This window comes from Macrobrachium rosenbergii, chromosome 24 (assembly GCF_040412425.1).
Source record: "Macrobrachium rosenbergii isolate ZJJX-2024 chromosome 24, ASM4041242v1, whole genome shotgun sequence".
NCBI lineage: Eukaryota > Metazoa > Arthropoda > Malacostraca > Decapoda > Palaemonidae > Macrobrachium > Macrobrachium rosenbergii.
Genome location: NC_089764.1, coordinates 17372621 through 17387603, shown reverse-complemented (window position 1 = coordinate 17387603; position 14983 = coordinate 17372621). Strand labels below are relative to the sequence as shown.

Here is a 14983-nt window from a genome sequence, read left to right as displayed (position 1 = left end):
ATAAATATATATATATATATATATATATATATATATATATATATAATTATATATATATATATATATATATATATATATAATTTTAGATACACACACATACATATATGCATAATTTGGGTATCTAAATTATATATATATATATATATATATATATCTAAATATATATATATATATATATATATATATATATATATATATATATATATATATATATATATATATATATATATAATTTAGGTACACACACACATACATATATGCATAATTTTGGGTATGGAAAAATCTTTTTTCGGGTCATTTATGGAAAATGTCATACGTTTTTTGGCTGCAAATGTAACGCGGAGCGAAATGAAAATTCGGAAACTTTAGTCTCTGACATTATCAATTTTTTTATGAAGGAGAAAATGTAACACGAGCATGCTAGAGCGAAATTCCATTTTTTTTAATTTACACTGATATTATATCGTTCCCAAAAAAAAAAAAATAAATAAAAAGAGCAAAACGAATATTTGTCCTCTGAATCCAATACTTTCATTTTTTTTTATTATAAATAACTGTGACTTGGTGTCGGTTATTAATAAGGAAAAGGGGTTTCTAAATCGCAATATTTTTTCTTTTTCTTAACTCATAAAATTTATAATGACATGAACTAAAAAAAAAAATGGGAAAAAGTCGGAGAAGTGAATTTCTAAATCCGAAGTTCAATACTTTCATTTTTTTTTTATTATAAATAACTGTGACTTGGTGTCGGTTATTAATAAGGAAAAGGGTTTTCTAAATCGCAAAATTTTTTCTTATTCTTAACTCATAAAATTTATAATGACATGAACTGAAAAAAAAAATGGAAAAAGTCGGAGAAGTGAATTTCTAAACCCGAAGTTCAATCTTTCCCCTTTTGTAACTTACAATGGTATGATACCGATAAAAAAAGAAAGGAAGAATGAAAAATTGTTTTCGGAATACAGAGTCTTTCTCTTTTTCATTTTTTCCTTTATTTACGTTGCTATGATACTGACAAGAAATAAAGAAAGAAAGAACACTGTTTGGTCACTGAGCGCTTGGAGAGTTATTCCTTCTGTCATTGCTTGCTGCGGTTTTTCTTCTAGAGTCGATGCCGATGGGACTGGCAATCTGATGCCCCTACCAAACAGAAGTCATAAGAAAGAGAAATACGTATCACTTGTACATCTACTGAGATCAAGGGGCTTTGTTTTAACAATCAACAAAATTAAAAAATACTCATAGTAACATGAGTCTTATTATGGAGAAGCAAATCCACAGTTATGTATATGTACATATATTTCAAGATAAATCAGTATAGATATTTTCGGGAACTTGTTCGGTTCCCCTTTTCAAAAGATTGAAAAGGGGAACCGAACAAGTTCCCGAAAGCTATCTATATTGATTTATTTTTAAATATATGTACATATACATAACTGTGGATTTGCTTCTCTCCAATCAACAAAATATTAATCATTGAGGCTTTCTGGCAGTGTCTTCCGGCATTGTTTTCTATGCTTTTTTTTTTTTCAGAATGGAAGCCGATGGGATGGGCAACCTACCTACTAAACAGAGGCTTTAAAAAAAGGAAATACACATAAAGTGTCCCTTGTACATCTGATGAGATCAGGAGAATTTGTTTTAACATTTAACAAAATATTAAGTATTATATGGCATTCTGGAAGTGTCTCCTGGCATTGCCTTCTATGCTTTTGTTTTAGAATGGAGGCCGATGGGACTGGCAACCTACTGACCTAAATAAACAAGAGGCTTTAAGAAAGAGAAATACGTTTAAAAAGTGTCACTTGTACATCAGCTGAGATCATGACAATTTGTTTCAACATTCAACAAATATTAATCACTGTGTTATACTAGTAGTGTTTCTGGCATTGCTTTCCATGCTATTTGTTTTAGAATGGAGGCCGATGGGACTGGCAACCTAAATACCTAACCAAACAGTGGCTTAAAAAATAAAATGACACGTATAAAAAGTGCCCCTGGTACACCTACTGGTATCAGTATTTCTCTAAATATTCGACAACATATTAATTATTGTGGCACTCTCGCAGTCTTTCCCTTATTCTTCCAGACATGTGTTATATTGAAAAACACACCTTCTCTGTTTTTGGAAACAGGAAACGGAGGCCAAGAGGAAATAAAAAAAAACGTAAAAAAAGTTTTTTTTTATTATACGATTTCGAAAGGGACCATCTCCCCTGCTTCCTCCGCCTTCCAAAAACCTTTTTCCATTTTTTTGCATCTGAGAGGTGCAAGGAAATATTGTTTGTCCTGCGTAATATGAGAGTGTATTCTTTTTCCAAAACATTATTCCAATTTATCCTTATTCAGAGAGATGATTAGAGTTCGACCTTAATCCTCCTCTGCTTTTTTTCCGGTTCATCGTCCCCATATATTTCATTATTTACGTCTCCATCTGGACTTTTCCCAGAGATTCAGTAGGGGACACGAGCGTATAATTCACAAGCATATAATTTCCCAAGGTAGCTATCAAGTATTAACAACCGTTCATTCATGGTTATCCGCTGAATTTCTTGAAAGATATTTGTATTGTTTCCCTCGGGTAAACATAACAGCTTTTGGTTTTTAAAGCATGTGGAATGTGATTTACTCTATGTGTAAGGTAAATTGCATATGATCTTTTTTTTTAAAGAACTATATCGTAAATATGTATATACAGTATATGTAAAACAACGCCTCACACACATCATGTATATATATATATATATATATATATATATATATATATATATATATATATATATATATAAGAACTATATAGTAAATATGTGTATATATGTAAAAAAACCTCACACACATTAACATGCTATATATATATATATATATATATATATATATATATATATATATATATATATATATATATATATATATATATATATATATATATATATATATATATTTATATATTCACCCAATAAGAGGTCGCTGCTAGTCCCCATTGTATAACAAGGGTGAAGTGGCAAAACAACTCAATACATCGGGTTTCTTTATTATAGCGAGCGTTTGAAGACGGTGGTCTCATTTCCAAGGCTAAAAAAAGAAAAACCAAAAACATACACGTTACAAACTTGTCCAGCAAGAGTAACACAAATCATCACATACAATAAGCACAGAAAAAACTAAAAACACACAATGTATTAAAGACTGAGTAAAAAGATTTAAGACAAACCCTACTACAGCCCGAGGTTCAGGTTGCTGAAAGATTTGCCAGTGGGAGGAGTGATATGAACCAAGGAAGGAGAAAATGGGGTCTAAGAAATGTATAATGGAACTGCTGCAGTGTTGTTGTTTAAGGTTGGAACAAGGTGCTGAATGGGCGAGGATTCGAGTACAGGGAGGTGGTTTTTATTAGGGCTCGATGAAATGATCTTAAAACCATCGTAGTTAATTTTGCATTTGCATATTTGTGTATGGTTTCTAATATTTGAAAGCTCAGGGCTGGAAAGCCTACTCCCTGTGCAGTAACTAAAACTTATATGTGAATCACATCGTACTTTGAGCAGCAAAATTAACTACGATGATTTCAAGATAATTTCATCGAGCCCTAATGAAAACCACCTCCCTATACTCGAATCCTTGGCCACTAAGCACCTTGTTCCAACCTTAAACAACAACACTTCAGCAGTTCCATTATACATTTCTTAGACCGCCCACTCTTCTCCTTCCTTGGTTCATCTCGACTCCTTCTTTCTCGCACTGGCAAATCTTTCAGCAACCGAACCTCGGGTTGTAAGGTTTGTCTTAAATCTTTTACTCAGTCTTTAATACATTGTGTGTTTTTAGTTTTTCCGTGCTTATTGTATGTGATGATTTATGTTACTCTTGCTGGACAAGTTTATAACGTGTATGTTGTTAGTTTTCCTTTTTTAGTCTTGAAAATGAGACCACTGTCTTCAAACGTTGGCAACAATGAAGAAACCCGATGCACTGAGCTGTTTTGCCTCTTCTTCCTTGTTATATATATATATATATATATATATATATATATATATATATATATATATATATATATATATATATATATATATATATAGATATATACATATATATGTGTGTGTGTGCATGTGTTTCTAAGTATGTTTATTTTACGGCTGGCATCTGTTTTATCTAAATTACTGAATATCTATACTTTTTTTTTTACCACCAAAACACCGAAAACGGCGATTACCTGAGCTCCGACAGATAGCCTTTCATATTACTGAAGAAATGATCCACTGACGAGTTACCCATATCATAGAATACACTTCGTTTTTGTTTGCGTTAGTTCCAGTTCACCACGAGGTAATTAGCCTGCAAGGCTTAATGATGTGGAATTCGGGACATGATCATTTCGAACCTAAGTCCTGATGAGCATGAGACTTGGTCTGACCATTCAACTACTCTGATCTGGATTTATAGAGTGATTAGGGCTGTCAGTGCCACTAAAGAAAAGGGAAGCTAAAAAAATTTAATCTTTTCCAATTAACTCTCAATAATCTAACCTGAAATGTCTCTCAGTGTATAATATGAAGCGTGTAAATCCACTGAAAAACGCCACCTATCAGTGAGGGATTACATAGTAAGTCTAGCGTCATGATCCCGCCAAGAATATGAGCGTTCTTTGGGTGCTCGTCTAGATGCTCAAATTTGTTATTATTTCTGTGTCTAGGCCTCTGTTTCTTTCTGGTTGAACTTGACACATTTTACTTTGTAATTTTTACAAATCGACGTCAGCGTGATCGTGCTAACCATTGGTGTAAAAAAATACAATGAAGGTAACACAAAAGACGATACAGTGGGATGGTTTGGGTGAAATTACTTGTCAAAAATGGACAGAACGATGATATCTTTTTGTCTATCCATATGTATGTATGTACATATGTATGTAATCTGTGTGTGTATATATACAGTATATGTATATATATATATATATATATATATATATATATATATATATATATATATATATATATATATATATATATATATATATATATATATATATATATATATATATATATATATATATATATATGCCTCAAGTTACCCTTTTTTCTGTAGCATACGAATTACGTGACAAATTCCCCTGAAATGGATCTGACATGGCAACGACGACTATGCATGATTATTTTAATCTGCGACAAAACAACCAAATCAAATAGTGCTTGGGTAACCAAATGGTCAACGCGAAGACTTTCACTTCTTGATGATTATTTCCTTTAACCTGAAAAGGAAACGAACCGCCTACTTTTCTGCTTTAAAGCCCACGAAAACTCCCTCCCGACCTCACCTCGCCGTCCTGACGTCAGCAATAATATAATGGTTCTTTACACACAAATCGAATGAAATGAAAAAACCATTTTCCCCCCGAGCGCTGGCTTACACACATAATATTCAGTCTGTTATGGTAGTTGCTTTCTTCGTGCCATATTCAAAAGACGTCACCGGCCGCGAGCATCATTTTAATAAATCCTTTCCTGCTCCGGAATGTAGGAGATTTATCGTGGGGCTGGAGCCGGGGCGGTTACGGAATTCAAGCGGGTAAAAGTGTGCTTGTGGGGTTATTATTATTATTATTATTATTATTATTATTATTATTATTATTATTATTGTTGTTGTTGTTGGGGTTTCTCTTTGTGATTGTGTTTTTGTTTTTTGTTCCTACTGCCGTTCTCAATCTTTTGGCCGTTATCAAACCGTCGATAGTGAAATCTGTGTTGCTAATTTTGTAATTGTTGCTTTCCGTTGCTATTACTGTACAAACTTCCACTAACATTTCCGAATATTCTGGCTAAATTTCACGAGGATTATGGCCTATGTTACACTAAATTCTCTCTATATTTTGTTTGAACTGTAGCTAAATATACAATTTTCATCCTAGAGGTTAGAAAGAGTGGACTGCATGTTCTTTTTGATATAGGAGCCAGTGAGTAATTTTCAATGAAAGACAATTCTTCTGAAAGTCAATGATCTTAGCTTGGAGGTAACTTCCCAGTTATACATTTCATCTCTATGGAGATAGAATAGATTCACTTGTACAGAATGGTGATGCATCAGACAAATAGATAAATCCATTCGGTCCTTTTGATATTCTTTGAAAACCTTCGTTTTTATGGCCAATAAATGTCTTTGTTTTGATGGCCATTTAAGGCCCTCTTTCTGCTGGCCACTGAGTGCCTTTGTTTTTTATTGGCCATCAGGGCCTGTTTTGTGGGTCACTAAAGCCTTTGTTTTGATGCTTATTATACAGTAGGCCTTTTTTTTTCTGATGGACATCGAAAGTATTTTGTTTTTGATGTCATAAAACTCTTCGTTTCGTTGGCGCTTGCTGTTAATCAGCTCAATGGTCTGTTTAAATTAAGATATACTTAACTTTTACACGCCTTTGTTTTGAAGGCCACTAAAGGCCTTTGTTTAGTGGTCAATAAAGAGCTTGCTTTTGTGGCCACCATAGGCCTCTGTTGTGACAACTTTAATGGCTATTGTTTCGGTGGCCATTAACGGAGTTCCTGTTCACCTTCATTAGGCGTTAAACGTCCAATAATTCACATGCTGGCTGTTTCATCAGCGATAAAGGACACACTGCTCATTTTGGTATCGATTTTTTATTTAACATTTTGTGTCTTTGTTTCTTAGCAGTGTGACTGTGTCAACAGCAGTAGAGGTGAAAAACATAATTGATGCAATGATGGTATTCAACCCTCGTCACTGATAAATTAGTAAAGATATTAAAGAAAACCTCGCAAGAGTTAGGCACTTATTTACATTATAATAAATAGTATTTCCATAAATCTTCCATAAAACCTTTCGAGCCTTTATATTACTGCTATAGCTACTATTGCTACTGTCAATATTCAGAATGAAACAACTTCATCAACTGTTCCCAGTTATCAGTCTCTCAAATATACTTACGATCATCCAAGCAACTGAATCATCATTTCGATACTGAATTGAACTGCTGATTAAATTTCTAACGTTTCTCTTTCAGATACTGATGTTGTTACTCGATTTTACGTAAAGGTGAAATGATAGCCGTGAATATTTAGTGTAAAGGAGTATATTTACAAAAAAAAAAAAGCTTCATTTCACGCCCTGGAAGAAAAGTTCAACTTGCGGCGTCTTCCCTATGTGAAATTCTCTACAGAAAACCCCTGAACGGAATTGCAAATGTCAGCCTTATACTCTACGGACTCGGCCAGATGAGATATGGCTTCCGTGGAGAGCAACGAGAGAGTGGAATGGAATTGGAAATGTAAACGCTTGATTATTTGTTGGCCTACTGCGTTCGTTCATTGACTGGATGACCGATGTACGATAAGTGAAGGTTGTATTTCAGAAGAAACCGAGAACTCCTCTCCTCTCCCCACCCTCGAATAACTCACGTTCAGTGAATGGCAGACTGACGTTTCGATTGGTGATTTATATATCAGAAGAAAACGTTACAATTTCCCGACTTGCTACTCACGTTCGTTTTGTTGGAAGGATGACTGATGTACGATTAATGATTTATATACGCATAAAATCTAAAAGTCGTTGATGTTGAGAAACTGATGCATGAACAGTGATTTATCCACCTGGAAAAAACTAGTGTTCTTTGACTACATGGCTGATGTACAATACATGATGTATACATCAGAAAAAACGTAAAAGGAAAAAAATTCATCATTAGTGTGATGGCAGATGTACGATAATATTAAACAACTCGATAACGGAACCAGAAGGAGAACTCTTACCGCTCAGAGATAGAGATTACCGACGGACGGTAAAATTCATATGCAATAACTTTCAAGTGAAGCATGTCTTTGATATCTGGAAGAGCATCCATGTTTTGCGTACGAGATCACATAGCCATCTGGTGGTTGTAAGCGAGAAAGGTAAGTTAGTTTAAGATATTCATAGAATCTTACAAAAGTGGAGTTTTGTGCTCTATACGTACCAAAGCTCCATCACCCTGCGTTCCACATTACGCTAAGGTTAACTGAAACAGTAATTTCTATTACTATAAAAATATCATATGAAGATATGATTAAACTTTTCTGCTCTGTTTTTTTAAAATTCAAGGGAACCTTCCACTAACAAAAATATAATTTCTTTAACATTCATGAGAGCGCGCCAGTAATTAAAAATATCAAAACAAGAGCAATGTCAAAACTTAGTAAACAGTCATAATAGTATATATAAGGTCTTACTTATAAAATTTGCTAAGACCTTCATCTTCTGGTTAAGAATGTGACAAAGCTGCCTTTTCCTGAAAATTATATTTGTCTACTTTCCTCCGTTTGAAAGGATATTCAACTTTTCCACCCAACTGAGACGCCACAGGACAACTTTTCTTCACTCGCAAAGATTTTAGTCTCTTTCCTCTTCTTTGAAATGCCCCCTGACGTTCTTTCTTTCCCATGATATACAATTTTATCTCTTTCTCTCCTTCACCAACTAAAAACTGTCATTCACGTTGAACTGCAAAGCGAGACCTCAATTCCCTTACGCAATCCTACGTAAAACTGGTTCGCTTGGAAAACCCACTTACTTCCATTACAAAAATATTTGACCTCTTCTTCACCACGTTTGAAACATCACTGAAGTTTACTTTGTGTCGAAATACCACTTGAGTTTCTCTCCTTCACGATGGAGTGCCATTTCGCATCCCTCATTAACTCTGAAATGCTAATCTTAACTCCGTTTGGATGTACACCTCGATCTCTCGAGATCGCCTTCAAATGCCATTTGACATCTCCCTCCTTCTTGATTTGTTTTTGTTTTTTACTTTGGACTGCTATTTGATCATCATCCACACTACAAGCGATTGGATCTTCTTTGTACCATTTTTAGACAGTATTTGACACCTCGTCTTTACTTTGAAGTTGCTTTTGATTGAGTGCTTTTTTTTTATAGTTTAAAGACATCTTTCATTTCTCTGAGCTGGCAAATTCTCTCCTGCTGAAACACTACTTGAAATTCTCTTTCGCATACAAATCACTTTTCCAAATCGTTAATTCAAAATGCTATCTGAATTCTCTCCTTTGAAATGTTATTTTGATCATCCAATATCAGTAGACAGTGAGATTTGAATTTTATTTCTTAATGGAACGGACGGTTAAATCGCAAAGTTCACTATTAAAGTATATCTTGATAATTGCCTCTCTCTCTCTCTCTCTCTCTCTCTCTCTCTCTCTCTCTCTCTCTCTCTCTCTCTCTCTCTCTATATATATATATATATATATATATATATATATATATATATATATATATATATATATATATATATATATATATAAAGAAGTTCTGAAAGGTAATTATGAAAATATACTTTTGTAGTGAATTTTACGAAAATGGTTGCGAAAATGTATTCCTACGTGAGTGTATGTGTGTGCGCGTGTGCGTTTATGTGTGTGTGCATGGGTGTGCACTGGGGAAGTTAATGACTTTGATTGCATTAATTATATAATGTGCGTACGTAAGTGTGTCATCACATATGTATCTAAAAAAATAAAAAATATATATATATATATATATATATATATATATATATATATATATATATATATTTTAGAACCTCTCTCTCTCTCTCTCTCTCTCTCTCTCTCTCTCTCTCTCTCTCTCTCTCTCTCTCTCTCTCTCTCTCTCTATATATATATATATATATATATATATATATATATATATATATACACAGTATGTATATATATATATATATATATATATATATATATATATATATATATATATATATATATACACACAGGAAAAAGAGGCAATTATAAATTACACACACTCATATATATATATATATATATATATATATATATATATATATATATATATATATATATATATATATATATATATATATATATATATATATATAAGTATATATATATATGTATATATAATATTATACTATATAGGTACACATATGATGACACACTTACGTACATTATATATATAAAATGCAACCAAAGACATTAACTTCCCCACGTGCAAACTCATGCACAAGCGCACAAACAAACACAAACAAACACACACACACAAACACACACTCACGTATTAACACATTTTCACAACCATTTTTGGGTACGAGCAAATGAAAAATAGCGAATAACTCCAAAAACGAAAACGTGAATTAATTAACGAATTATGCAAGGATAATGCGTTCACTTTTTATGATTCAGTGTCATGGAAATCCAAATAAAATATATTTTTGAGAGAACTATTTTTATATTTTTTTTCGAAATAAGCAGATCTGAAAAAAGAATGATTTTGAAATGACAAATGTATGAACATTTTTTTAAAATGTACTTGTAGGCAGAGAGCCATAATGTCATTTCAGACGTGATAAAACCTAGAATTCGGTTGAAAGTGGTTTCCGCTGAAAACCAGTTAAATGTCTTAATTGAAATACAAGAGTTATTGAATCAGAAACTTGTTTGATTTCCGCCACTGAAAAACTAGGAACTTCTAGCTGTTTTACTTTTCCATTTTTTTTCGGAAATCAAAGGCAAAAATTCGTGGTAGTGTTATTGTAAAAAGCATATAACACGCAGGCTTTCGTTTGGTAGTTAAACCGCTTACTTTATATTTTCCAATTGTTATTTATTATATTTTTCTTACTGCCAGTTGATGTCAAAATAGGCTTAGTCTCTCAGCGCCGTTGTTTGTGCTAAAGCGGCTTCGTATGGAATTGGGAAGTGGAATAAAATAAAAAAAAAATAGGGGAAAAAAGGGAATCCGTAAAAATGAAAAGATAACGTATTTAAAAAAAATATTCGAAGAAAAAATGCCTGGCACAGGATAAAAAGGCAAAGCAAACATAGAAAAGAAATGAATAAACTTGCAAAAGAGGAATAAGGAAAGACAATATCGAAACAGAAGACACATTAACGGAATATATAAATGTAATCTGAAGGAAAACGACGAATTTAAGGTGTAATAAAACGGACGAAAAAGTAGAAGAATAAAATGGAAATAGTACAGAAAAGAAGGACGTAGATAGAGGGAATAAATCTGCACTTTTGCGAAAAAATCATAGATAAAAAAGTGACCCTTACAAGGTCCAAAATGGGGCAGATAATGGAATGAAATTAAAACTGATTTGAAAATGAAATTATAGTTCGATTTCGGAAAGCTCAAATCTTTAGCTACAGAATTTTTCACTTGGATACTTAAAATGGAGAGGCTACCTAATGTTGATCTAGCCTAATCTTTTTTCTTTTTTTATTTTTTTTGGGATAAAAAAAAACGAGTGAGTGAAACATTGTAAATTAGAGAAAACGGAAATTAAGAGAATTCCAACACTTGGCAATGGGAAGACAGAGCAATTAGAGGATGGCGAATTGCCACAGAGTTAATACGAGACGTGGTAGCCTGACGGACGCAACGAAGGAAGCCCAATGGAACAGTGCATGGAACAGTGAATACGATATAAGAGACAGAGACCATATCTTTTGGCAGAGCTGGTTAACAGCTCTCCTAAGGGGGCTGAGAAGGATTAGACTTATTTTACGTGGCTAAGAACCAACTGGAGAGAGAGAGAGAGAGAGAGAGAGAGAGAGAGAGAGAGAGAGAGAGAGAGAGAGAGAAGTTAAGTATATCTAAGTTTAACCAGACCACAGAGCTGGTTAACAGCTCTCCTAGGGTTGACCCGGAGGATTAGACTTATTTTACGTGGCTAAGAACCAACTTGTTAGAGAGAGAGAGAGAGAGAGAGAGAGAGAGAGAGAGAGAGAGAGAGAGAGAGAGAGAGAGAGAGAGAGAGGGTCACCGATCAGACGAATTGGATCTGACTGAGTCCAATCGAGAAGAGACACCAAAGATGAGAGCGACGTAAGGGCAAGAAACAGGTGCAAGAAGTACTTGTGGCGTTGAGACATCATCTCATCTGTCTGAAGTAGCAATTTGAACTATGTTGTTTTTCCAAGACATGTTGCAAATGACATGAATGATTTTCAAAGTATTGATAGAAGTGAATAGCTAAATAATAAAAAAAAATACTGCATAGGTAATGGTTTCCTAAGAATTCATCGTTAATAATGACGATATTAATAATGATAATAATAATTATAGTACTTACATAAGCTATCATTGACATTACTAGTAGCAATAATGGTAGGGATGGCAGTAGTGGAGATACTAATGATAATAATACCTTCGACAGGACACGCTCGCTATATCAGCAGAATCAAATAAATTCGTACCTGGCCTATACTTGGATGGGTAACCACCAAGGAATAAAAGATGCAGATAGAACACAAGGCTACTTGTCATAACTTGGAGGAAGGGACTTGTGGATGATAATATCAATTTGATGATGATGATGATGATGATGATGATGACAGCAATAGCAAAAATGTATGAACGATAGGCTATAACAACAACAGTTGTATTAATCGTATCATCAAGAACGAAGAGAAACATAACGAGCAAAACCGACACCATATAGCAACAATAATCATAATCATAACAATAACTTCATTGCACCAATTGCACCCAGTGGATGTATCGCCAGTCAATAAGGAAATAATTGATGGAGTAATTGTCCCGCTCTGATGAACAGACCCAGAAATACCAGCGGCCCCCGTCCCTTTTTCCGAACCTGTCCGGAATCGGTACGAGACGCGTAATGAATAAACAACTGCCATGAATACCTCTGTACTTCCCCGCCTGCAACATGAACTTTAATGAAATGCGATTGAAAAGCCGCGGAAAGGACGGCTCTCTCTTTTTTCTATCTTTTTTTTTTTTACTTTTCTTCCTCTTTCTTTCTTTTCGTCCCTTTCGGCCGCGTTCATTGAAATGTAAAAGCGAACGAAGTTTCGCCAGATTGCTTCGCTCGCCTCCTTTTTGAGGTTTCGCGTGAATGGCAAATTTGAAACAAGGGCGCAGCAGCTGAATGGGACCCGGGAAGGAGAAGGAGGAAGAGGAGGAGGACCTGAAATGAGGGAGCAGATGCCATAATTCATTACTCGATCGGAGAATGTATCAAGTATACGAGAGATCAAGAGAGTCCGTGTCCGTGTCCCTGTGTGTGTGTGTGTGTGTGTGTGTGTGTGTGTGTGTGTGTGTGTGTGTGTGTGTGTGTGTGTGTGTGTGTGCCCGACCCACTTCCTTCTCGGAGAGAGAGAGAGAGAGAGAGAGAGAGAGAGAGAGAGAGAGAGAGAGAGAGAGAGAGAGAGAGAGAGAGAGAGGTTAAAATATATTGATCAAAATATATTGATCAAAATAACACTCATCTTTAGATGCATGAACTAAAAAATAAAGCGAGTACGAACATTGATTTGCATTCTCAAATTAGATAGATGGGCACTCAGATAAAGATAGATAGATACACAGACAGACAGATGGATAGATTGAGAGAGAGAGAGAGAGAGAGAGAGAGAGAGAGAGAGAGAGAGAGAGAGAGAGAGAGATTAATACGGTTAATCAGCCAGTCAATCATTCATTAAACGGTCGTCGGATAAGACGTACTTTGGGGACCTGAAATGGTCCAAGATCGAGACCTTCGATTCGACAAGGAACTGGCAGAAGAAGACGAACCTTCGGAACGCGTCGGGTGAAGTGACGTTTCGAATGAATTGGCAATCTGCTCTCGGAATGCGAAAGCTCACTTTCAAGGATTCAGTAATTACTTCAGTGAAATCAGGTGGGAATGCTTGCAGCTCTATCGACAGTGCACACATATAAGTGGATAGATTAATCGACTGTTACGTGAAAGGACAGGTGTCACTTGACTAAATGAAAAAATAGGTGTCAATTGACCTTTTGAATGTGGACCGAACTCTCCTACAGAACAGAGGTCAACAAAAGTTTTTGTAAAATGAGTCAGAACTCTGTGGAACACCACAGCCGTGTTTCACACAGAAAATTGTAAATATTTCTAAAAACAAGGTCCAAGTAGATCACTTGTGGAATCCATGTCGAAGTTAGATTAAATGTAATTGAAAATAACAGCAATTAGTAAAGATTTAAACATTTTGGCAACAGAAGACGACGATGGTGTTATCATTCTTTGGAATGAGTCGGAGAAGACGATACCCACCGCAACAGCCTTCTGGAAAAGAGCTGGTAAACTTACTTGACTTACTGATCCTTCCGCGAGTCTCTAAACAGAAAAAATAGACCAGGTCACAGCCTGATAAAAGTTGGCATTATTATTATTATTATTATTATTATTATTATTCAGAACATGAACCCTATTCATATGGAACAATCCCACAGGGCCACTGACTTGAAATTCAAGCTTCCTAAGAATATGGTGCTCATTTGAAGGAAATAACAGAAGGTAAAAGGAAATACAGAAAGAAGAGATCACTTATTAGAAAAGAAAAAATGAATTAACAAATTAATAAATAAATTTATAAAAATGTAAGTATATTACTAATATATAAGAATTCTTATAGGATAGTAATGCGTTGCATCATCGTTTGAACTTTTGAAGTTCCAGTTGATAGGATCAATAGCACGATAACAAAGTGCAAGGATAAGTTGTTGGGAAATTAGGGGCTAAGAGGGCCACTCAGAAAGTAAACCAATGTTCGAGCAAATCAGAAAACAGGAGAAAAAGTCAGAGAGAGGGAAGTTGTTGAAGCCTCACAGGCAATATGGAAGTTATATTTTTCAGTTGTTAACAAAATCAGGATATTGCACCAGAGGAATCAAGCTTGCTCTAATGGAATAAGAGGAAACAGTCATAAGAGAAAGGTGAGAGTCCTGGAATACCCTAAATCCCTCATCTTTAAGAGACGAGCGAGGGTTGAATATTAAGTAATTAATATTTTACAAAGCTCACTTCTACCCCGTCCCCAAATAAAAATAAGTCCAAATTAGCAAATAATAATATCTGCGTTACTACAGTTATAAATATCTTGAAGTTACTGCAAGGGTAAAATACGTATTCTTTGATGATTATTACACGAGACTGGAAGTTAGACTGTGGAGTTTTCCGTACAGCGTATAATGCTGTATG

General features: G+C 34.6%; 1 protein-coding gene across 1 annotated transcript in view; it reads left to right on the top strand.

The window, feature by feature from the left end:
• The first annotated feature begins 7009 nt into the window (after nt 1-7009).
• Nucleotides 7010-14983, top strand: part of LOC136851893 (uncharacterized) — a 152186-nt gene continuing 144212 nt past the window's right edge. Inside the window, exon 1 of the mRNA XM_067126230.1 lies at nt 7010-7895. The gene's annotated coding sequence lies outside the window, so the exon portion shown is untranslated. The remainder of the gene's footprint in view (nt 7896-14983) is intronic.